This window comes from Eptatretus burgeri, chromosome 2 (genome assembly GCF_056783735.1).
Source record: "Eptatretus burgeri isolate ZD-2024b chromosome 2, Ebu_testis_v1, whole genome shotgun sequence".
Classification (NCBI taxonomy): domain Eukaryota; kingdom Metazoa; phylum Chordata; class Myxini; order Myxiniformes; family Myxinidae; genus Eptatretus; species Eptatretus burgeri.
Window position 1 is genome coordinate 20,889,098 of NC_140962.1, and position 27,393 is coordinate 20,916,490.

The 27,393-nt window shown below is 36.4% G+C and overlaps 1 long non-coding RNA gene across 2 annotated transcripts; it reads left to right on the forward strand.

The window, feature by feature from the left end:
- Nucleotides 1-811: 811 nt before the first annotated feature.
- LOC147031551 (uncharacterized) lies at nt 812-27,105 on the forward strand. Of its 2 annotated transcripts, none has more exons than XR_015053411.1 (3): nt 812-3,314; nt 3,489-3,567; nt 26,978-27,105. It is a non-coding gene; the product is annotated as an uncharacterized LOC147031551 (long non-coding RNA). The 2 variants fall into 2 exon arrangements; XR_015053410.1 differs by lacking the exon at nt 26,978-27,105 and adding an exon at nt 3,659-3,871.
- Nucleotides 27,106-27,393: the final 288 nt, after the last annotated feature.

Below are 27,393 nucleotides of genomic sequence, written 5' to 3' on the forward strand. Positions count from 1 at the left end.
AAGCAACTTTTAAGCTTTACTTTTTGACTGAAAGGTAATATATATATATATATATATATTTATATATATATATATATATATATATATATATATATATATATATATATTTATATTTAATGAAGGTTTATAGAACTTTGGGATAAAGTATATGTTCAGAATGAAATTGTCTCAGATTTTATGCTTGGCCTGGCCACAAGTTAACAAATCATTCTCAGAGTTTATCGCACATAAATACCTTTTTATATGGAATAAAATGCTATGTTTAAACATGACCGTTTTATTGTACGCTTGGGTTTTAAAAGCAGATTGCACATGGTTTTGTTTATGGCCAAAGTGTAAAATAAAATTGTCTTTTTTTTTTTTTTGATGTTTCCTTGTTTTTTTTTTGTTTTTTTGTTTTTTTAACTTATTTTTTCCCTTCCCAAATTTGAGTGCATGACTCCAATTTAAAATTCAAAGTGTTTTGAGCACAAATACAGTACATTTAAATAATTTAAGCAAGCAAAATGGTCTAAATATGTGAAAGGCAAGTTCAATTGATCGACAGGGAATTTAGCCATGGCACTGGAACATTACATGAATTAGTTTATTTAAATCAAGTGATTATTCAGCATGTAGCTCTTAATGGGATCCTATAATCTCCTCTCTCTGTCAAGGCTGTGTTGGACCCAGTCTTGTTCCTCATCTTCATCAAGATCTTTCTGATTCCCTGGAAAATCCTGCCGATCTGATTCCACCCTCCGCTGTATCATCTCTCATCCTTCAGACAGGTAGGAAGCAGCCTCTTCCTTCTCAGCAGACATTGACAGAATCAGGAGCAGATCCAACACTTGGAATATGTCTTTCAACCCTGACAAATCCCACACACTCATCCTGTCTCTTTGAAAGGACCACCTGACAAACCCTTCCATTTGCTTCCTAAATAAACGATTTGGAGAGGTGAAGTCGCTCAAACGTTTGGGCCTCAAAAATAACTATGATCTTTCTTGGGCAGGTACGATATTTCCAAGATCCAAAGCCTGACACCACCTGGGCACCCTTTGTCGTGCAAGGTCTTTCCTTGGCCAATCAACTTTGACAACCCACATGGCCTTCATTTGCAGTTGGATGAGTACTGCTCTCCCCTTTGGGCTGGCACTGCTGCCTCACAGCTTGCCCTTCTTGATGCTGTGGAAAGCAAGGCCCTCAAAATGGTTGGGATGTCCCGCAACAAAGATGAGTGTCCAGGCTTGCTGCTCTCACATTGCAGACAGGTTGGGAGCCTATCTGTATTCTACTGCCTTGTTTTTGTTTTGGTCTTGCATCCTCTGCCCTCTTGGCTCTGCCCCTCCTCGGTTTCTGTAGGGTACACTCGGTCTGCCAGTAAACTTCTAGTTAAACTCACAAAATCCAGGCTCACTGCTCACCTCCACTCATTTATTCCTTTCTTTTCTCTTGCCCGTGAAACCTACTATCTCAGTATGCTCAGTCCAATTCTTCTCTCGATGGCTTCAAGACAGCTGTTCACTACTACCTCATGATTTCTTCTACTCCAAATCAGACCCCATTTCCAAGCACTCCTTTTTTCCATGTTGTGATTTTTTTTTTTCCACCCATATTATTTTGTTTTATTCCTTTTCTGTTTCATTCCCTCTTTTCCCCTTCCCCTTCCTCTTCTGGCTGTTTCTCATTCAGCTTGTGTAGGCTTGTTCACCCCTGTGTCCTCCCCCTTGATCTCACCGTCACTTCCACTCTGCTTCCATCTTTTTCATTTTCTTCACTTCCATCAGCCTTGATCATGTATACATTGAAAATAATTGGTTAGATAGCTAGCCTTTCAGGCTTGGTGGAAATGAATGTTATATAAAAGCCTAGCTTTTTATAGAGTTAAATATTTCAAATACTAGTTCATTTTGCTCTTGAACCCCATTCTTGCTTATGGCAGAATTGCTGGTCTCCTGCATACTTTGAGCAAGCTTGGTTACCTGCATATGATTTTTGGGTTATTGTCTGAATCAACAGACTGCACTTCTAATCAAGTTGGACAATTGCCTGAATGCAAGGTTGCACTAATACATTTGCAAAAAGGATTACCAGATGGACAAACTTTTATTAACCCATGTAGTCCAAATTCTCTGCCACATAAATTTCCATTTATTGTTTTCAATGTAATGGGAGGTTTATGGGGAAGCAGTGACATGAGTTGTGCAACCAAGTTGTTAGACAATAAATTTAGTTCAAAAAAACGACAAAAGAAACTTGTAGTTGAAGTGCTACAAATCGACTTTAAAGTTTATAAATTATTCTTTTAGCATAGCATAAGCATGGTTGAGTTTGGGATTGGGAAATGGGGTGCCAGTAGATGATAAATGGGGCTTCTGGGACACCCATTCAAATGAATGGGGGGGAAGGGAGAAACTTTCTGACTCGAGCCCCAAAAGCTCAAAATAGGAGACTGATTTCTATCCTATCTCCCCACCTATCCCCCTCCCTCCCATACAAGCGAATGTAAAATTGAGACAAAGATTGAGACTTGCTGATTAAAGCACTTCTTCCCCCCTCAACATAATCACAGTCCTTTTTATATTTTCATTTCACTCAGAGCGAACCAACGAATATTTGCCCATGTTCTACTTTAGGGAATAACTTCATTTTCTTATAACATTCATTTCCATCGAGTATATTCACAAAGAATAACTTGGAACTTGGTTCTTGCTATAAGTGTCTTTGTTGAGCAGAAATGAAATGATAAACTTCTCTTAATGCTCTTATTTTTCATGGTTTTCCAAATTCAACATTGTGTTATTTTATGTAAGTTTTTTTTTTTTCTCAAAATCATTCAAAGTAAGCTGTTTCATTTTCGGGTTAAAATGAGTCGGACTGCTTGAGAACGCCCAAAGCAAAAATGCGACTCATTTCCTATGTGGGACACACCCTGAAAAACCCATTGTGTAATTTCCCATGATGTCATCAACAGGAGGCTATTTATTACCAAAGTGAACTTTGTTCTTATTCATAGAATGCAGTATTTCAAAGAACTTTGACCTTGCAGATCAATCATTTTTACAAGATGAGAGGTGAGATCCTTGAACCCATTCATTATTTGTTGTTTTATACAGAATTAAATCACTATACAACCAATAATTATTGTATGTCTTTTTCAAACAGGTTGTCCCCAATAAGAACATCGTTGATAACTGATCTGGAACAGGAGACCATTGAATTACACGACGAGTGGCTAAAAATGAATGACTTCCTTGAAGAGAATTGAATGACATTTTTGGTGGCTGGCAAAAATTCTCACGTCCTCTGACCTTGAATGAGTCGAGTCAAAGGTGAGAAATTGTCTGTCTCTGTGTCTCTGTGTCTCTGTGTCTCTGTGTCTCTGTGTCTCTGTGTCTCTGTGTCTCTGTGTCTCTGTGTCTCTGTGTCTCTGTGTGTCTGTGTGTCTGTGTGTCTGTGTGTCTGTGTGTCTGACTCATCATTATTATTATTATTATTTTTTTCAGTTTAAACACCTGTCTGGATGAATCAAACGCACAACTTAATGTTCTGGAGGAATCTGACACGACACTCCATTTTCTGGAGGTAAATGTTATATATTTTTTTATTTTATTAATATCATAATATAATCATCTTTATATACCCTTAATTGTTCTTCACTCTTCGTTTTGAATAGAATATGTTGACCGAGTTTCAAAACCAAAACAAACCATCAGACTGCTGCGAAAGAAGATTTTTGTTCAATGTCATTACTTTTGTTTAATTATCAATGCTTTCCTTATTATCTGATTTTTGAATTACAAGAAAAGAATAAAGTAGATGTAAAGGGGGGGGGGGTGCGCTCCCAATGACCCACCACCCCCCTCATCTCTCTCCTCTCCCCGTGTGTATGAGGGGAAGTGGTGGGTCAAAGGTGGGGGTGCACAGGGGGTGGGTTTTGTGTGGATGGAGCATTTTTTTTTAATTAAATAAACATGTGTGTGTGGGAACTAATAAACTAATCACTAATTATGTGGGTGGGGCTTGCATGGATGTGGCTTTTGTGAGGGCTTGTGTGGATGTGGCTTTGAGTGGGGTTTGTGTTGATGTGGCTTATGTGGGTGGGGCTTGTGTGGATGTGGCTTGTGTGGGCAGTCAAAAAGGGGTGGGGTTAAAAAAGGGGTGGAGTCCAATTTTTTTTTTTCAATTTATCTTTGACTATTGTAATTCCTGTGAATAAAATGAACCTAAAATCTCTTCCCTCTTTAAATCACATAATTTGTCAGTCCATGGAACTGTACCGACGACATCAACAATTTTAAAAAGTCCATTTGCCCATCGCTTGGAATAACCTTTTTCAAAATAAGATTTCCACTTGTATTCTTGCGATATCACCAACTTTGAACTTAGGCTTTCTGACATTAATCTCTTTTTCATATTTTAATTTTGTAAATGTTTCTGATGGCTTCGTTTTAGTTGAGTTATGAATCGTGTCGTTGTACTTATCTACAATGTCCTGAATTAAAGATAACTATTGAGAACCGAGTTGAGTGAATTTTTTTATATAGTCTCTTTTAAAACGCTCAATAACCGCTTTTCCTTCATTCAAGGTGGTGTATAATGTAATGTTGTCATTTCAAAGAAAATTCATAAATGTTTTGTTATAGAACTCTGTACCCTCACCAGTCCACAATGTTTTAGGTTTCTCTTGCTTTTATTGAATAGCTGTTGAAAGGCTAACATAAGAGTATTACCTGTTTTGTTTTTCAAAGGAACACCCCACGCATATCTACTCATCAAATCAATAGCGGTTAAAGCATGCTAGTACCCCTTATCATTATTGAGTTCAATCAAATCAGCGGACCAGATATAATCAACTTCCTTGGAATAAACCTTCCTTCTATGAAACTTTGTGATTATTGGTTTATGTAATTCATCAGCTAATTGCTCTTCAATCTTAATGACATCATTAGAGCCTATAAGTTTTTTTTTGAATTTCCAAGCCCAACTTTCAATTTGGCACTGATCATCTTCTTCACGATGAACCGATCAACTTTTTCTCTCAAGGTTGGATTTTGCATCAGAGAAATTATACAACATTTCTCTATCGGCTTCATGTTTTTCTTCCAACGTTGTGCTATTTCCATAATCAATATCGTGCCTCATGCACACTTCATCAACCCTATTGATGCTCCACGGTTTAGGATTGTCAGCCTCATCTAATCTTTTATTCAAGTTTGTTCCTGGACCACAGAAAGAATACCCTGGTAGATGTAATTCCCCTGGTATTCCAGTTGTAAATTTTCTTCCTGATAAACTTTTGCATATCTCCCCCTCGTTTGTGTTTGGTGATTAATTCACTTTTTTTGAGCCACACACCGAACATGGACCTTTTTGTATAACCCCATTATTTTTACTTTTAATATAAGGGATATTTTTACTCTCGGTTTTCTTTTTACATTTGAGACAATAACTCATTTATTTATGTGAAAAATTCCTTCAGAGTGCGAAAACCTTTTCAGTTTCCAACATGCACATTTGAAGCTTGATTTTTTTTAATACGTAAAGAATCCTTAGAAATGTCTTCACTCTCTCCTCCATTTATTTAAGAAACAAATGTAAAATTTTAATCAAAGTCGATTATACCAACATCATCAATAATATAATATTTTCCTTCTTTCTCTTCTTTATCTCCACTTTCTCGTTGAAATCTTCTCCCTGAAACCGATGTTAATAGACTTGCCAATTCTTTGTTTTCCTCCTTGGTACGTTGAGATTTATTAATTTTCTGTGATACCTTTGATGTTGTTATAATCTCACTGGTTTCCATCTTTACCAACATAAGTCATTTATATTAGATTAAAAATAATGTCATTAAAAAATTTATTTTTGTTGAGTTGAAATAACACATCGACATAATTGACCACAACACTTGGAATTTAATTATTGGACTTGAAATGTTTGACAAACATCATTCTGTAAGAATTTTATTACTTCAACAGGTGGTGGAAGATTAAAACTATCAAAATAATATTTGTCTTGACGACTAAAATTACAAACCCAATGAGAACCATTCCCATTATTATCTTCTAAGTTCATAATATTCTTTGTATGCTTAAACACGTTTGTTAATTCATCTCTCATACAAATAACCACATGATGAATTTTTCATTTCTTACAATATTTTATGTTTTATTCTTTCCAAATTCCTTAAACAACTCGTCAATGCTCATTTATTAGATAGAATCCATTACCCCTTTTAGTTAATTTTACACCTGCTTGTGCGATAGAAGAAAGCATATCTCCAACTAACAATCTCGCTTTATCAGGCAGACTTTCAAGTTTTTCAGCAAAATCTACAATTACACCACTTTCATGAATTTGTTTCTCCAACTCTTTGTTATGGCTTTCCAATTATTTTTGAGCCCGGAGTTGAGCCTTCCTTTCGTTGGCAGTTTTCATCGCTGCTGATCCGTATGGTCAGTATGATCATGGAACTTGTCTATAATCGAAGCTTCACCCTCACCACCGGGAGCGGACAGCGAAGCAGGTTACGACACCTTAAGAACGGCGTCCCACAGGGATCGGTCCTGGCCCCCCTCTTCAATATCTACACCTATGACCTGCCGAACACGGTCTCTGTAAAGTATGCTTATGCGGACGACCTGGCGACCGTATACCCGGCAAGGAAGTGGGAAACACGAGAGGGGACTCTGCCAGGACATGTCTACTTTATCGGCATACCTCCAGAAATGCAGATTGAATCTCAGCGAAACCAAAACAGTGTCGGCAGCTTTCCATTTGAACAACAGTGAAGCAAAATGTGAGCTAAACGTCAACATCAATGGAAAACCCCTGTCCTTCTGCCCTGACCCAAAATATCTTGGGGTAACATTGGACAGGTCACTCACGTACCGCCGATACCTGGAGTCGCTACGCAAGAAGCTAACATCCTGCGCCACGCTGCTAAGACGACTGGTGGGCTTCAGTTGGGGTGCAGGTGCTATCACGTTACGTGCAGCAGCCTTAGCCCTGGTCTACTCCACCACCGAGTACTGCACGCCCGTCTGGTGCCACAGTGCTCATTCCCACCAGATCGACATTGCCATCAACGGCGCCTTGCGTACTGTGACTGGATGTCTGTGTCCCACACCAACGGACAACCTTTCTATCCTCGCAGGCATCCAACCTGCTGAGCTTCGCTGTGAAGAAGCCACTCTATCTCTCACTCACTGGGCACTGGAGCCAAAGAATTTGCTCCATCTCAAGCTCTCTATTTCATCAAATAAGCAGCCCCGGCGACTGAATTTGAGACGCCCATTTGTGCCTGCCGCACAGTTGTTGCTGAAAGACGCCAATGACCTTAACATCAGTGTGGCCCACTGGGCGGATCACAACTGGAGTGCAGAATGGCGGACGAACTCCAGCAGACTCGGTGCTTGCATTCCCGATGTCGGTTCCCATATCACCGGAATGCCCTTGCCAAGACTGGCTTGTGTACGACTAAACCGTCTATGTACTGGCGTCGGACGATTCTGCTCAAATATGCACAGATGGGGTGTGGTACCTTCTGCGGCTTGCGAGTGTGGCATGGAGGAACAAACCGCAGACCATGTCATCCTTGGCTGTCCCATATACCGTGCCCCAAGTGGGGCACACGGTCTGCATGTTTTGGATGATGATACAACCCAATGGCTGCTCGACACCTACCCCGACATATAGCCCGGGGGTGCCGCCACAGCTCCAGGGTGGTAAAAGGCGTAGACCCTCGGCCCCTGAGCGTGGTGAGAAGAAAGAGAATGAAACCAAGATCAAGCTCGAAACGAAGAAGAAGAAGACCGCTGCTGAAATACCACCCGTCAATGTTCCAGCCGCACTTAAACCAGCAAATAAAGGAATGAGAAATGGGACAAATCCTCCACTCGTCTCTCTTATTGAATATTTCTTCAACATTGGTTTTGACATTTTAATTTTAAGTGAGCCAGTATCGTTCAAGATTTTCACCTGTTCTCTTGTGAGCAAAACATCAATTCTTACTGCTCCTTTTCTCTGAATTGTATTAACGTTAATCATACAAGGCTTTTGATTTTTAATACAAGATTATAGTTTATGAAGATTGATTTGATTAACATGTACCCCAGTTGGCACTTTACGACTCATTTATTTCTCAAAAAAATTGAGACAAATCATAATACCATTATCTGTATTAATCTGTAATTCTGTTTCTTCCAAAAGCGAACAATATGTATCAACTTCTTCACTCTCTTCTCTTTCAATGTATAGGGAAGTATCAACTTGATTAGACTTTATAGTTTCCTTTTGAGCACTCAGGTCAAACGCATAGATTGTATACAGACTTTTAAATGCTGTCATATCCAAAATGGGTTCTTAATTTCCATTGCTTTCACACACCTTTTGGTAAGACTTGTATGCTTCAGCACAACCATTTTTTTCCCAATTAATTTCCATTCTATCTCGTGGATAAAATGTTCCATCTCGAGAAACGCGAAGTTTCACCTTAGCATTATCACTCAATGCATTATTCTTATCAGTAGCATTATCACCATTTGGTTTTTTTTTTTTTAAAATGAGCCACAGATATCACGGCTTTCCTTCCAGAACACCCAAATTCCACATGTGAGTGGTTTGTTTCAGTTTAACGTGTTGGCATCTTCTTTGAAAGTATGATGCATTGAGTGGTTTCTTTGAGTTAAGTCTTCCAACATCTCTTCTGTTTTAAGATTAGGAGTATTTTCACTCATATACCAACTAATTTCATCAATTAGAAATTTATTCTGATCAGCAAAAGCATTAGCCACACCAAAAACAATCTATTTTCTTTATCGTTCCTTTGCAGTTGAAATCTAATTTTCAGACCATACAGAACTTTATCATGATCACAAAATCCAAATATACCTTTAAGAGGAACTGCCACAGGAAAACTATTACCTGCTTTTGTATCATCATTATACATTCCTTTTCTTTGACTATATCCAGGGTCTGTGTTTGTTCCCGTTGCCACATCAGGAATAAAACCTTTGACAGCTCCCTTTCCCATTCCATCACTAAATTAATATAGTGTAAATTTCATCATTTCAGATGAAGCAGAGACATAATCAACCACTCCAACTTCTTGTGTTCCAATGTACAAACGAACACTATCAAACATTTTCCAGAAGAAATCATTTACGAGTGTAGCGTTTGTGTTATTCGCAGCCTTGGTGAATGTAAATTCACACAACAAGAAACGTTTGGCGAGATTCAAATAAGTTTGTTGATTATTTATTTCAAAACTTTTTGTTCCATTTGAATTCCAGTCTCTTCCAGTTATTGCATTTACCTTGAAGTAGTCTTCTTTTTTTAGTAGAGTTTGAGATGACAATGGTATCATCCAAATCATAGATACTATCAATTGCTTCCTATGCTTGTATTTATTCTGGAAAAAAAGATATTAAAACTTTTGAAACCCTGACCCAAGTATTTGAATTATTTTGTCGTTCTTGGGGAGACAACAGAGTTTTGCTTTTCTTAATTTCTTTTATTGCTTGCAATTTATGAGATTCCTTTTGGGCATCTTTTATACTCTTTATAGCACCTGCTACATTTCACACAGCAGAAGCAGTTGAACCAATTCGGTCTTTCTGTTTAAGAGTTGATCCTATACCCATTAAAGTATCAATTATACCATGTCCTTTTTTTTTCTAAATTGATGTCCTTCACCCCTTTGTCTCTTAGGTTTATAGTATTCTCTACCAAGATACATACCTTCACCCTTGTAGTATGGGGAAAGGAACATCCAATCCCAACTTGTGTTTCCTCACAATAACCATCGTATTTATTTATTGGAAAACTTCACATAGGTGAATTCTGATGAATATAATTTCTCCATTAAAAGAAATCATGCGATTATCTTGGTCGGTTATCCTAAACTTTACTCTGTATATGGTTTTTCCTGACACAGGTAGATACACCAGATTTTTGGGTTCCATATTGAATTTATAACCAATTGGGGTTGAGTATGCACTGAATGAAAATATTGTATTTGTTCTTATTCCATCAATCAAATCACATTGAATTAATACCGAATTTATTCCTGAGGATATTTGAATGACTATCGTCTCATTAGTTTCAATCTTTTTTGAGGAGAAACCCAATAACTCTCTAAATGAATTATCAACCTTGTAGTTATTTTTACGTTTATTCGTTGATTTTGAAGTATGTTTTTGAGTATCTATAACAATATTTTTTTGGTTCATCACCCTGTTCTTTCATAAGGCGAGCAATTTCGGAAGATATTTGAGAAATCTCATATGCTCCGGGTGAAACTGTTATTGTTTTATATCCACTTCCCAGATTATAACTAAACTTGTCCTTTTTCTCGGTGATATTAAACAAGGTATTGAAAGTTTCCATGGACAATAGAGATGCCTTGTATTCTTTTGTTGCGTCAAGTTGTGGTGGTTATGGAAATGAAGATGTGTGGTCACTTGTGAAATTAAAACTGAGGATTGTGCTTCTCATCTTATTTAATATGGGATAAAATGTCTTCGTATTGACATTTATTAATTACTTTCATGTTCATCAACTGGTCTAAAATGGCTGATTCTTCATAAAAACAATTATTTCCAGCTTTCTTACTACCGAACAGCAATAACAGTCTCTTAACTAATTGTGATGGGTCATTTGGAAGAAAACCAAGGCTACTTAAAGCCTGAATAATGTGTTTCTCCTTAACATTCTTCCAACTTTTGCCAGATAGACTAACCCAATAATTAGGAGAGTCCAGCTGATCAATATACACTCTATCATCCTTATTTTTCATATCCAATGGTTTATCAAAATACTTTGTTTCATCCCTTACAGTTGAACCTTGTTTTCCATCTTTTGTTAGATGAAACATGAATCTTGGGGTTAGTTTAACAGGGGGTTGAGCAGAACTCAAGAATCTTAATTCATCATTAAATATCAATCCCTTTTCTTGAACAAGATGAAATATTGCTTGTTGTTCTGTTGGAATGAGTCCTGCTTTGGTTTTTGAATCCACTGAATATTCATTGTTTTGAAGAGCCTTCACAATATAATCAGGGGGTTGATTAATCTCTTCCAGTTGTTGAAATAATCCTTCATCATCATATTCTAATTCTCCTGTATGCTCTCATTCTTCCTCCGTCATTTGTCTGAAATCTTTTAACATTTGAAGTTTTATTTAGGAGTATCTTCTATTGTTGGAACTGTGGACGCATCTATAATTTTTTATTGGGAAGGTTTTAAAAGTGGTTTAAAAATTTTCTCTTTTCTTTCAAATGCTTCTTCACCTGTTAGTTTCTGTCTGCGTTTCTTTTTTTATGTCTTCCTGTTGTTTTACAACTTTTGAAACCAACTCTTGATGCTCCTTAAATCTTCTTGCTCTTTCTTTTGCATCCATTTATTTATTGGAAAATATCATTCACTGATTTATAAAGGTCAACAGGGAGATTTTCCTTTTCTTAATCATTAAAGTGGATGTGTTCAAATAAATCCTTTTCTTTAAATATTTCATCAAATTCTTTATTAATATTAATACGAGTTGTAATTTCTTCTTCTCTAATACTTGTATCTCTGCTTTTCCTACGTTTGCATTGAGTTTCTTTATCAACATCAAAACCGAATGATAAAATCTTAACCCCATCACCACTCAGATGATTAATAATTTGTCTCATTCCTTCTGGATTAGTTTCTAATGTCCCAAGACCACCAGATTTTAGTTTCTTTAACTCCCTTATAATGTGAATATTTTGTTGTCCCAAGAGAAACCTCCGCAAATATTTGGCCTTAATTCCTCAATCGCATATGTTCCTCGACTGAAATATTGTAATAATCTTCACCTTCTACTTCTCCTGGTCGAATTGCTCTGGTTGTTGGAGATGCAATACGAACCACATGGTGTTTTTTTTCGAAAATTTACAATATTTTCATTTGTACTATTGAAGAATCTTGATTTATGAAAGTTTTTTTTTTTTCCAGAAGCAGATTTACCCACAAGATTTGTAACAATAGTTTTCATTTTTATTTGCAATTGTTTATGAAATAAAAATATATCTTTTAATATTGCATCTTGTTTCACAACAATATATTCCAATATATCCAAAAATTGTTTTTATCTATTGAATTTAACTCGAATAAAATAAATGTATTAGCATTGTTTCTTATTGAGCGATGAGGGAGTTGAAAGTATGATTGACTGAGATAAATACAATTACAGGAAGAATGTCTCCCTCTTGTGTAGTAGCTATCCATTACCGTTTGGTTTCTCTCATTGACACAATCATCAAAGATAACGAGGTTCCTTTTTTGATTTATCCAAATCTTGGGGAGAAGGTATATCATCCGTATTATCACTAAGAATACAAGTTATCGGCTTTGATTTCTTTTTATATCTCTGTGTATCACAAAATAGTTGTATTATATCTTCAATGTTGTAATCATTTAGTTTGTTTTGAACTTTAAATTAACCGATTATATCTTATTTTTTGAAGACCAGCATTAAAACCTTGTGAGAGTAGTTGATACTACTCATTGTTTTGATACTCGTTTTGATACCACGTTGATACTCGACTCGATTGAAAACTCGACTTTGTGAAAATTATTAAATTATCATAATCTAAAAAGTTGGGAGTAAGGAGCATCTTTAAAAGTAAGCACGTTTTTCCATATCCGCTTGAACCAACTATGAGACATCTTAATGAATTTGGAAGGTTTTTATGGTTGTTAAATTTTATTTTATTTTCCCAAATGGGTAAAAAAAATCATTCATTTATATATTTGGAAAACAGGTTATTTAATTTTTTTTATTGGCTTTCTTGGAAACTCTACGTTTTATCAGAAGTTCAGGTTTAATTTCAAGATAATCCATTATTTTATTTATACAATATCTTGTGTTGATATTTCCCGGAAAATGACAATCATAAATATAAATCATCAATCCACGAAACATGCTCGTCATTTGTTGTCTCTTCTCTTGTAACAAAAGGTGTATAATCACCTTCATACTTTACATTCATGTCTCGAATCAATCTTGAAAAGTAATTCATTTTTGGTGTAAATCTCAAAGAATTATATTCGTTTTTATATTTTTTTATTATCATTAATTAGAAGATAATCACAGAACATACATTGTTTATAGGCTTTTGACTGTGTTTAATCCCCGTCTTTCACATTGCAGGACAATTCTCAAATTTGTCATGTGGAGAATCAGGAAATTCAAGAGGCTCAAAATCGAGTAAACGATTCATATTTATAAAGTAAAACTTCATTTCAAATAAAATTCATCTTTGGTATCATCTTTGGTACTTTCATTGGAGCTTTCACAATCATCAAAAAAACTACTTTCATAACTATCGTTTGAACACAAACTCTCGGTATCATAACTGTCTTCTGTTCCAAAAGATAAGATTATCACTCTCATAATCTTCAAAATCTTCAGTTGAATAATGATTCGTATTTAATTAGTGGAAAAAACATTACCATGTGTATCTACATACTTTTTTTTTCATTAATAGATTCAACGACTACATTTTTTTTTTTTATATTAAAGATAATTTTAAAATGGTCCTTAACTACGAATGAATGAAATGTCATTTCACCTGATATATTAACATCCTTCATTTCATCAGGATTTACATCTTTAGGGTTGTTGAAAAAAATACAAGTTTCTCCTTGCATATTACAGATGGTCTTATCTTTTCTTTCTAAAGCTTCATCCATGAGGTTTTTCTTTTTTGATACTTTTTCTTGTTTTATTGCTTTTTCAAGTTTTGAATATATTGCCAGAAGGAGAGGATAAACTTTTGTTCGAACTACTTTAATTGATGTTCTTGCAGATATACTTAAAGCCGTTCCACTAAAGGAAATGGAAGAACTCGTATTATTCACCATAATTGTTTTTATCCAATCGCTATATTTATCTTTATTCAATTTTACATCCTCGACATATTTGTCAGTATCTTTTACAAATGAAGCGATTGATTGAAACTTGTCTTTTGTGTCTTGATACATTGTATTTATTATGTGAAAAAAGTTGTAGGATAAAATGGTTTTAAGCACAGATTCACCTATAAATTAAACGGAATTTTCATCAAGAAAATTATATTTTAAGCAATTTTTTTTTTTTTTAATATAAATATGGTGAATGCAACGTACTGCGATTTCTTTTTTTTTTTTTTTTTTTTTTTTTTTGGAATCATGAATATAAATGTTATCAAAAAACACCTTCAAACCAACAAACACATTCAATCTTTTCAGACAAATATCTCCACTTAACCAAGAAACAAAACATTGTGATAGATGTGATAATGATATTCTAATTTTTTTTTTTTTTATCACAAATACCTTAAATCATGCAAACACAAGAAGAATGAAGAAAGGGAAGGTGCCACTAAATTCTCCATTGAAAACACTGATGGGGCATTTAAAGGACACATAAAAATACGATTGCTTCGCTTTCAAGACCCTGGACCAGAGTTTCTCAACCTTTTTACCCTTGTGGAACCCTTGAAATAGTTTTCATGTCTCAGGGAATCCCTGCATAAAAATTATTATGTGCCATTATTAATATCGAGCTCTTTTATATTTTTATCGTAGTTCACATGGTAAATATAATATATTTTTTTCGGAGACCTGGTTTCAGGAAAAAATGACCCCTTTCTTATCAAATTTATTGGCAATGAAAAAAAACAACAACATACTGCTCGTTTATGAGACCTCACACCGAGGTTTTAATTCACAAAAAAAAAAAAAATGGATTCCATGACACGAATCCGCCACGTACAGGACGTCCACTAACCAGTGAGGGCGGTTTCACACTGGCGCCAGAAAGACATTGTTAAATACATTCCCTATGGTTGTTATAATTGTAAATAATATAAGAGGTTGAAGCCTCTATTATAATAACCAAGGAGTTTCCAACAATATGCCGTACGTGTATAGTAAAATTACGAATATTAAATCAAACAAAAAATACTCAAAACTACATTAGCCTATTTATTACTGTTTCTTGCGGAACCCTTGGCAACCTCTTGCGGAACCCTAGGGTTCCGGGGATCCCCGGTTGAGAAACACTCCCCTGGACCATCTTCAATCATGGAAGCTGTTGATGTGGTTAAGTTTTAACCAAATTAACCAAATCACAACTATACAAGAGAAAATATAAAACGTATCCTTGTAAGAGATGTCTCAACTCCTTTCATACAAAAGAATGATTAAATCAACATTCAAAATATAGTAGAAATTGTAAATCAACCGTAATCAATTTACCAAAAGCAGGTTTAAACATATCATTCAAAGATTTTAACAAATCTATAAAACATCTGTTTACGATATATGCTGATTTTGAAAGTTTCCTTGAAAATATGGATACTGTTTCTCCAAATCCAAATAAATCATACACAAATAACTATCAAAAACATTACCCTTGTGGTTTCTGTTATTATATCAAATCATTTGTTGGTGATGAATACAACAAGTTAGAACTTTATAGAGGAGACGATGCCTCAGAGTAGTTTGTAAGATGATTGGAAAAAGACTGTATAAGACTCAGAGAAATAATGGATAAAACCTATAAACCAATGTCATTAACAAAGGGAGAGAAAAAGGAATTTAGAAAGAACAGTATCTGTCATATTTGTGAGGAGAAAATTGAGGGAGAGGTCAAAGTTTGGGATCATTGTCATCTTACTGGAAAAATAGTGGTCCAGCTCATTCCTGTTGTAATCATAAAGGTCCCATGTTATTCACAAGTTTCTGGTTATTTATATATTAACTTGACCTTCCTAGTGAAGAAATCACCCATGTGTCTTTTTTTTTTTTAAATCAACAATGGGATAATTAGACCAATATTTTGAACATTTGTGGTGCTTTTCACAACTTGCTATGCCCCACCCCTCAAAAAAGTGGAGTTCAGTGAACCGCAGGTCACGTGACCGTTGACGTCATCTCCAGAACGCGACTCGCTCAGAGTCAATTGATGAGATGTCGCATGCCATATAAAGTACGTACAAATGCATTGTGCACATGTGTTTGCTATCTCACTGATCGTCTTAATTCCTGTGATTGTTTCGCGAAAGTTGAGAGTTTTAGCCTTGCTTTCGAAAATGCCTGCAAGATGTGTCGTAGCAGGATGCAGCAATACAACCAAAGACTGTGTAATCCTTCATGTATTCTCGAAAGATGAGAATCTTCGGAGAATATGGACATCTAAAGTGAAGCTGACCGGGGGGGGGGGGGGGATAGTAACTATGATCACGGGCTCTATTCGCTCTTCAGTTTGAAGAAGTTGAGGAGGCTGAAACCTGATGCAGTACCCATCATCAAAAGCAATGTCGTCCGATAAATCCGTCGTCTGTCTGACTAGTCCGATAAATCTTACGTGCTGTTGCTTTCTTTTATTATTCTCTTTTCTTCATTGTTTCTACTGGCACTACATGACAGTAGGAATAAAATAAATAAAAATGCAACAGAATGTCAGATTTATCGGACTACTCTAGACAATTGTGTTGCAAGGTGTGTTCTGCACACAAGTTTTAATCGTATCCGGACAGTGAGATTGCTTCGTTTTATGCGCATAGAGATACGGCCGATGACATGGGCTGGCCTTGCTTGCAATTCATTCGCCGTGGAGCAACATGCCCGCTGCGCTGCGCTGGTCATGTCACCTCACTAAAAAATTTCTGATATCGAGCAGTATGCAAGTAGAATTTACATTATTGAATTACGAATTGGATTTAGTCGAACCAGTTATTGCCAAGTCTTCCTTCAATGTCCTCTCGATCATCATGAACTCCAGGAATTTCATCACCAGTTTCCTCTGCTTTTCTTGCTTCGGGCTCGAACTGGTAAGGCCATTTTCCATTTCCAGCTGCCTGAACTTCACCTCCCACGACTACGTTATCCGACAATTCTCCATCTGATTCAGACCAAAATCCTTCATTTCTCTTGCACTCACTGTCGCTACCAGACAAATCAAAGTCCATGTCACCCATTATTCAAAACCAAATGTTTGATTTTTTTTAAAGCAGAAATGAACAAAGCGTTTGAGTCGATCAATCAAATGTGGAAACACACAGCCAATACAATCACGTAGACCACCAACCCGAGTAATTTGCGTGCAGCCTTTGTTGCTCTGGAGATGACGTCATGTGGGTTACGTGTCGTTCATTAGATTTCGGCAGAATTTTTAGGGGTGTTCCCTAAGCGGTTTGTTTTTTAAATTTTACATTTTACAGAACCAGTATTGTGAAAAAAACATTATCAGATCCGAAATCACAATGAAAAACTCCAATAGGATATATATATATATATATATATATATATATATATATATATATATATATATGTATATATGTGTTTCATTTTTTCTGAAGTACAATAATTTTATCAGCACAGGTTTGCCTTTGAACCTTTCCTATAAAAAGTGCTTCATGCAAAATCTTCGTGAAATGGGACCGTGTTAACAGGTCGCACACTTTTGAATGGTATGTTGACGTTTTTAGTAGCGTCTCGCGTAGCGAACGCTGCTCATAGAGAGCTCGGCGTTGTTCATCTTCTTCTTGTTCTTCTTTTTGTGAAGCCAAAACCTTAATCTCTTGGCCTCAGCTCTTGTATAGACAAGATCCGGATCTCCTTAAATACTGAGCACATGTACGGTGCCTTTTCAGAGCGTCTATCATGAACTTTTAAATATTGTTACGAATTTGGAATTCAATTGCACACAACATACAGGTTCTCTTAGTCAGCTATGTCGATAATTGCATACCGATATGTCGATCAGATACCGTTCTTCGGCTGCTGGACACCTATCAGATTGCTGACGATCATCGGTCTCTCATTTGATACGACTGCGTCCAACAGTGGCATGAATAATGGAGCCTGCACCATAATTGAACAGTCCCTTGGAAGACCTCTTCTTTGGCTGGCATGCCGACATCACATTCACGAGGTGGTACTGAAGAACACCTATGAACTCCTCTTCGGCTCTCCCCCAGGTCCCGACATTCCCCTCTTCAAACGATTCCGAGGAAAATGGGACGTTTTGGACAAGACATCTGCCGGTACCCTCAGCGACGAACAACCCGTGGATGAGTGAAGCGAATCACAAAGGCTGAAGATGATAGACTTCCTCAGGAGAGTCATCCATGATGCAGCTCACCCAAGAGAGGACTATCTCGAACTCCTTCAGCTCTCTCTTCTCTACCTAGGAGGATGGAGCGGAGATCTGCCTCGATTTAGGGCCCCTTTACGTTTTACGTCAGATTCTGGCATGAAGCAGCTGTCCCAAACTGTGCACCGAAGAATGACCTGGAGTTCTTGGCGATTCTCCAGGTGTTTGTGGATAGAGAACTCGGGTCAATGGCAGAGAAGGCCCTCCAAAGGCACCTCTGGTACCTCTCAGAGCAAGGAGTGGCCCTAGCCTTCTTCAACGAACAAGTGTCTCCTAATGACCGGGCGGCCATGGTCAAGAACCTAAGTCATCCAGCAACCTCGAAAGCACTCAAGAGACTTGAAAAGAAGAACTTCACTCTCCCTGACGGTCTTTCCAAATTGGTAACAGGGCGAACACTAGAGGCCATTGGGATCTTTGCTGGGAGGATGGTCACTACCCATAACGTGGAAGATGTTTTGCAAGATCCACGAACTCGAGCCACCGTCTGAGGCCTGCAGGTCACCAATGATGCTGCAGAGAGAGGAGTGGCACTGATACAAAAACTCCAAGCCGAACCGAAGACGGGCAGTTGAAGCAGTTCCTCCTCAAAGTTGTTCATCATGACCGCAAGACCGTCAAGAGAACAAAGGCTGGAGTGACTGCTAAGTTCCCTCCTGCTCCTTGAGCCCAACAATTTGATTGCCCTGCTCCACTTGCATAATTGTTCTACATTTCTTTTTCATCAATTTTTTTTTGTTAATTTTCAGTTCAATAAACGTTCGTTGCAATTTTTTGTCTTCTCCATTTGATTTTTTTCGAAGTTTCACTTGAAATGTGGAATCTTGTCCAACTGTGGGACCAGTAAATATTGACGAATCAAACCAAATATTTGCCTAAAATATTTATGGGTCATAAGAAACAAGGGGACACCCCTTCTGACAATTTTCAACAAATTTCATTTTTTTACCACCATGAGTGAAACACCCTAATATATATATATATATATATATATATATATATATATATATATATATATATATATATATATATATATATATATATATACAATTTCAGTACTTTTGAGTGACATGGGACCTTTAATTACAAGCCCCCAAACTTTATTCCTGCCTTTCTTCACAACAACGCTCACTATGACACATCTTTTTATAAATGAACTTTCAAAGACATCTGGAGATATTTCTGCCATTCCTAACACAGATTAAAAATACATCTCATTCACAAAAACAATTCATACATCCCCATAACCCATATCAGATTTCTTGACACGTACAAGTTTATGGCAAGTCCATTATCTAACTTCGCATCAAATATTAAAAACTTACCGGATCTTAAATCACATTTCTCAAATCAAGAAGTTTCATCTCGTATCACAAAAGGGAATATATCCATATGACTACATGGTTTCATTTGAGAAGGCTAAAGAAACACAACTTCCTTCAAGGGAAAGTTTTTATCGCAAGTTGAATAAAACTCATTTCCGATAAAGATAAAACTCAAGCTAAAAAGGTGTGGGAGAAGTTTAGTATGAAGAATCTTGGAAAATATCATGATTTGTAACTTAAAGCTGATGTGCTTGAAACGTTTTGAACAGTCTGTCATAATAAAAAATTCTTATGAATTAGACCTTGCTCACTATTACACAGCCCCGGGTTTGGCTTGGAATGCTTTGTTAAAAACTAGAACGGGCACTCAGTAGAGCGCATACCTTCGCCAATGCTACATTCCCCCCTCCCCCCCCCAGAAACCGTTGATTGTGAGGGTATTTAATCCCATACCACATCTGCCATCTCATATGTTATGATGGCTTAAAAACAATAAATTTCCTGCTGTTTGACACTGATTCACGTACATTGTACAATTTCTGTATGAACTCCCTGACCTTTTTGGGTGTCGGTATCAAGTCAATCTGATGACAACTGGTCACATTATATGAAATCAAATATTACACATCATAGGATAGGGAATTGAATTCTAAACATTTTGAATCTACTTGCATGCAAGTTGTATAAGAATTGACCGCGTTATGATAAAGGTCGTTGACCCCCCCTGACCTTTGACCCAAACTACGAACAAAGGTAATTATGTCATTGTCATATCGTATATCACAAGATTGGGCATTGAATTCACAACATTTTGGCATTGATTGCATGCAAATTGGATAAAAATCGACCGCACTATGGCAAAATGACGATTTTGACCTTTTCATGACCTCGACCTTGACCTTTGCACTCTTAATTTTGTAATTGGTATTCGAGTGTGGGGAATAGAACAGTCAACATTTTGGTGTTGGTTTCATGCAAATCGGATAAGAATTGACCGTGTTATGACTAAAACCGCATATTTTGCAATGTCGTGACCCCCCCTGACCTTTGACTCCCAACCGCTAATAAGGGTTATTACGTCATTCTGTCATGTCACATATCACAAGATGGGGCATTGAATTCTGAACATTTTGGCATTAGTTGCATGCAAATTGGATACAAATTGACTGCGCTATGGTAAAAAGACGATTTTGACCTTTTCATGACCTTGACCTTTGACCCGATTGCTCCCAAAATCTAATCAAATGGTCCTCGGATAATAATCAATCATCCCACCAAATTTGCTGCGATTCAATTAAATACTTTTGGAGTTATGCGAATAACAAACAAACAAACGCACATATTCACAAATAAATAAATACGCAGCGTTCAAAACATAACCTTCGCAACAAAGTTTGCGATGGTAATGACAAAACTGAATTTGGAATTAATCAGTGATATAGATATGCTTTTAATGATAGAGAAGGATAAAAGAGGAGGAATATCTTAAGTATGTTCCAAGAGTTATGCAAAAGCAAATAACAAATATCTTCCTGATTTTAATAAGAATGAGGAAAACTCTTACCTGATGCATTATGATGCTCACAATTTGTAAGGGCAGGCTATGTCTCAATCTTTACCTTATGGAAAACTTAAATGGGTTAAAGAAAAACATTATGAAAATGTTTTACATGACATTGTTATCTCCTCTCAAAAAGAATTGGATGAAGCTGAAGTTGGATATTATTTTGAGGTTGATTTAAAATATCCAGAAGAACTTCATAACAAACATAAAGACCTACCCTATGCCTCTGACAAAGAAAGTCCAAGAAAAGAATGGTTAAGTGATTACCAACAGTCATTTAATATAAAAGGTAAATCTTCAGAAAAACTACTTACCACATTAAATGATAAAGAAAATTATGTTTTGCATCAAAGGAACTTGAGACAATATTTATCTGCTGGGTTGAGAGTGAGGAACATTTATAGGATTTTGAAATTTAAACAGTCATTGGTTAAAGAAGGATATTGATTTTAAAGCAAAAACAGATTTTGAGAAGCACTTTTATAAATTAATGAATAATGCTGTATTTGGAAAGACTATGGAAAATTTTAGGCATCGACAAAACATAAGACTTGCTGCATTTTGGAAACGGGCTTCAAAGTTAATGAATAGACCAAGTTTTGAGTGAGCGGAGGTGTTTTCAGAGAACTTTTGTGCTATTCATTTGAAAAAAAGAGAGTATTGAAATGGATAAACCTATTTATATAGGAACAACAATTCTTGACTTGTCAAAGTTGTTCATGTATGACTATTACTATAATAATTTAAAATCAAAGTATAAGGATAATGTCATTGTTATATATGGACACAGATAGTTTTATATTAGAAATTAGACAAGTGATGTATATGAGGATATGATTGATAATATTGATATTCTGATACAAGTCATCATAAGTCGGGTGATGTGTAGTTTTCATCAAAGAATAAAAAGGTTATTGGTAAGTTTTTAAAGATGAATTGGGTGGGAAGGTCATTAGTGAATTTATAGGATTGAGATCAAAGTTCTATGCTTTTACGTATATTGATGATAACAACATTGAAAGGTGTGATAAGAAGCTAAAGGGAATGAAGAAAAATATAATCAAGGAAACAAACTTTAAACATTATTACCTTCGCATTCTGTGAAAGGTTATGTTTTGGTCGCTGTGTATTTATTTATTTGTGAATATGTGTGTTTGTTTGTTATTCGCCTAACTCAGAAAGTATTAAACCAAATTGCATGAAAATTGGTGGGATGATTCGTGAGTATCCAAGGACGATTTGATTAAATTTTGGGAGCGATTGGGTCAAAGGTCAAGGTCAGGAAAAGGTCAAAAACTTTTGAGCATAACTTCCTTCATAAGACAGCTATTGACATGCAACCCACATCATATTGTTCCATGACTAAATGCCTTTCGGGTACGTGGTGTCGGATTTGACGTGACGTCATCAGAAGTGCATCAAAATGACGTCACAAGATGACGCAAATTTTCAATTTTCGACCTCATCAGTTTTGATCATACCGTTTTGTAGGACTTACGTTAAGGACGTCACACACCAAATTTGACGTCGTTCGGATTGACCGTTATGACGTCATTGACGTTTGAACATAACGTTTTTCAATTGTGGCTAAAATATCCTGATATTTTATATTCAAATATCTATGTAATTTGTAAAGGAAATTGTCCCAAATCCAGGCATTATCAGTACCAAAATATCTGCTTATTTATGAACAGGTTTTGCAAATTAACTCTATGGTCAAGGTCACACTCAAGGTCAAAATATACTTGTAGGCATAACTTCAGATCTAATAGAGCTATTGACATGAAACCAACGTTAAAATGTTCTGTGAAATAAGAGCTTTCAGGGTGGTAGTCCGCGATTGGTAGTGACGTCAAATGGAAATGCGTCAGAATGACGTCACAAGATGACGTCATTTTTAAACTTTCGATTTTTTTTCAGTGTTTATCATTCCATTTTGTTGGACTGCCCTCAATGACGTCTAACACCAAATTTGAGGTCCATCGGACTGATGGTTGTGACGTCATGGACGTTTTTAAATGACGTTTTTCAAATGTGCCCGGAAAAAAAGTAGCGGCCGCGAAGGTATGCGCTCCACCGAGTGCCCGTTCTAGTTACAACTGTTTAACCTTAAAGAAGGAAGAGTACAGAAAAATGAATAGAATAAGAAGTTATAAACATCAATTATATACAGAAGAGATAAATAAGAAAGCATTAGGAACTTTTGATGATAAAAGATATATTTTAGAGAATGGAATCAATATTCTCCCTTATGGTTATCAATACAAGTGTTAAGATATTGGGTTGGGAATTTTAACAAGCTACTGCTGTCTTTTTACTGATTTATAAATGATAGAACCAAGCAATAACCAAACCAAAGAGTGGAGATGTAATCAGCCTTGGTATTTATATGGGAAACATAAAGAATGTGAGAAATATCAAATAAGTCTTATTGAAGAAATAACCAGGGTAAAAGTAGATAAAACAAATAAGCGGATAAATGTAATTACAAATAAGTTGGAGGATGTAAAGAAAAAAAATTAATATCCTTGAATGGACTGAAAACTTTGGTTATCACTTGAACAATGGAAAAATAATTTACTGCAATCTCAAAATGATATGTGGCTCAGGAGGTGGTCAAATAAGAGCATTAAGAGAGGTTTATCATTTCATTTCTGCTCAACAAAGAAACTTGTTCCAAGTTATTCTTTGTGAATGTACTCGATGGAAATGAATGTTATAAGAAAAATAAGTTATACCCGAAAGTAGAACATGGGAAAATATTCGTTGGTTCGCTCCTTGAGTGGAATGAAAATATAAAAGGACTGTGATTAGGTTGGGGGGGGGGGGTAAGAAGTGCTTTCATAGTCTCCATTGTACATTTGCTTGTATGGGAGGGAAGGGGATAGGTGGGGAGAAAATCAGTCTCCTATTTGGAGGTTTTGGTGCTTGAGTCAGTTTTTTTTTTTTTTCCTTTTCCCCATTCATTTGAATGGGTGTCCCAGAAGCCCCATTTATCTACTGGTGCTGCATCATCGATTTTAGATGATGTGCCAAGCTTCCATTGACAGTCTTGCCAAACCAGAGAAGTTAATTATTTGGCTTATTCAACCCCTCGAGTATAATTGTGCTATTGTGGCTCCAATGTGAACCAACCTTTGGAAACTCCTTAATATTCAGTTTTAGGTGCTTGAGTATGGTTGGACAATGGCTGGTAGGATAGCCTGGAGGTAAATACACTCACTCCTGACTTTTCTAACTTTGGGTTGAATCTTGACCCAGGTATAAACTGTCATCCTGGTGTTTCGCAGGCAGGACAATGCACCAATGTGTATGCCATCCCTTGGATAGATGGCAAACCGGGCATTGATTGGTGGATGCTAAAGATCTCGTGGCTTATTTTGTGAAGAATAGGCGAGCATTCTGGATAAGTTGCCAATTTCTGCTCCAACCTACAGGGGCTGCAACATCAGCAGTCTAGTTCTGCAGTGGTGGATTAATGGGCATGCAGAGCCCGTACCCAGTGCCCTAAGCTGAATGAGGGCCCCAGGAAATATAAATTTGCTGTTATAAAAATGTCTATACCAGATCCACCACGATAATATTTTTCCAGTTACAAGTTACCGTTTGGGGTGTTTCATGGCTGTTTTCAGCTTTGTACTTTTTCGGGGTTCTCTGTGCTCGAATGCTGCATGACCGTCGAGTCTCGTTTGAGGTGAGAAACCAGACAATACTTGATTCTTCCACAAGAATGACCGCACTATGATCACAACCTGCAACAAAATCCGGTAACGAGCCGATCAGGAAAAGAGCGTTTGAAGCACTCTTAAAAGATGAAAAGCGTGATTGGGAAATGCACATTTAATGTGCTATTCAAATATTAACTCCACACGTCTCATCCATGTCAACCTCCACCATGGTTATATCAGAACGAGCTGATTCATTACAGTCGTGGATTGTTTAACCCCAACATGGTGCCGTTCAAAAAGTACGTAAAGCTTTTTATTTTATTTTTATTTTTTTATTTTTGCTAGTAACTTACGTAAATAGATGAAACAATCACAAGTCTGTAGGCATAAAAAAGACAACATTTTATCAACTCATTCCAAGATGCAAATGACTTGCAATGTCATTGGTCATAGTTAAAAACAAAAAAATAGATCGGCGGTACTTAAATGGGAGCTCAGGGGAAGGTGAAGCAAGCAAAGGAGGCTAACCGAGTTTCTTTGTTAAAAAAGATATCAACTATCAGCCAATATTTCATGGAGAAATGACAGAAGAAGATGATTGTGAAACAGTTTCGGGTGCGGCAGACGTGGCTATTGATTTTGGAGATGATTGCTCAATTTGATCCCTCTCTTGCAGATCACATTGTGAAATTTGGACAGAAGGGTAAAAGCAGTACTTCTTATTTGTAATTGACTAATTGTAAAGAATTAATTGATTTGTTGGGGCAGAAAAAGAAAAAACAAACAGCTTTAGAACTTCAACAAGCCAAATTTATTAACTCGGTGTCACATTGAATGGAGTTTATGTATTTTTGTATTCATGCATTTTGATGCATTCATGTTTTTTGGGAGGATGTTTGGGGCCTAAATATTTTTTGTTCCCAGGGCCCCCAAAAAATCTTAATCTGCCTCTGTAGCTGTCCCCAGCAATATGAAAGAATCTGGACAATACATTTTCCAAGCATTGGTTTGAAGCACAATGTGGCTCAAATGTGGGAAGGATGGGGATAATTATCAGCTTCTGTTTCACTGCTTTGGCAGACTGAATTGCTTAGGGATTCGTCTGTCTGTGATGGTCTTTATTGCTGTCTGCAATTCAAATTGGATTGCCTAATTGCTGCCATTATACCCAACTTGCCTCAAATATAACTTTGTATTTGAAATATTAATTGTCTGGGTTTTGGTAAAATAAATTTGGGATTTTACTTTTGTACAACTGGTTTGACTTTTTTTTTTTTTTGTATTGCCATGCCACATTGAAAGATCACCCTCATCCCATCAAAGCACAATCAGTCGATTTTGGTAATGGAGGTCATTAAGGAGACAATCTTTGCAACTAGTTTAATGAGCTGTCTGATCAGACCTTATGGGAGTGTCAGAAATCTACCCCTTGGGGTTGTTACGATAAATGTGGTCTCTATTCCCCTAAGCACACTTTTTGTGCCTGATCTCCATGAAATAAAGTGCATAGCTTGTTCAGACAAGTGTGGTACTTTGGATTCAGTGAAAATGTTAACTTGATAAGCTAGTATAGGGAACATGGTATATTGTGCTTGTACTAATGATATTTTTTGACTAAGATATGAATTGCATCCAAGCTGTCAAGTCACCCTAAAGATGCACAAAGCATAATAGTATGATATAGCTTTAGAGCAGTGAGCAATATAATTGTATCAATGATTTCCAAATATATTAACATCGATTTTGTAAACTCACTTCGAAGCAAATGCATGACTGAAAATTTCTTCAAAATGTATTTTTAAATTGATGCTATTTTATACTAGATCTCGGTATTAATACATCTTTTATCGGTAATGGTGTGCATGTGTGTCTGAAGAGCACCACCTTTGGTGGAAGCCACTAATACAAATAATCTTCCTTTATCTTCATTATAATGAAACCTTCTCAAAATTATATGTTGTGGTCAATATAATGTGCATTTCCAAGAATTAACTGCACATTGCCCACTGAAGGTGGTCGACAAGGGTACCTCCCGCCCAAAGGGCAGAAGTGCCCGCTAGTTATCAAAATTGTTCAAAATGATTTACTATGTAGTATATGGTGGTATACTTGGGGGATTTCAAATTGTCTAAAAATTATACATGGAGAATCCTTGAATAGTGTTGCAAAAAGTCAATAATGCTGCAACCTGAGATTTTATATAAGTTTTTAGTCAAATCCCCAAACAAGTTTGAATCCTTGTTTCACATGGTGTTGCCATCCACAGAATGAAAAAAGTGAAGCAGAGAACATCATTCAAAAAAATATCTTAAAACGAGGTGCATCGAAGATATTGCTCGACTTTCAAGGTACATTTGCATGTGTGATGGAGCTGCAAAAATGGGAACCTCTCCATTTAATGAAGTAAGCTTTTCCTTTTTTTTTTTTATTTTTATTTTTATTTTTTTTTTTTTTCATCCTTCCTAGGTAGTGTACCTTACAAATGCACTTGATAAACAGAAACCAAAAACGTGCACTTTAAATAAAACGAGGTTTTTACATTCAACATGGCAACAAATTGACTTCTCATCCAAAAATTGTATTCTCCAAACACTTGATTGGTTACAGTGATTTGCCATATTTCCGCTTTTCAGTAAAATGGGAATTCTTGGACACAATACACTATATATTTATACTTGTATA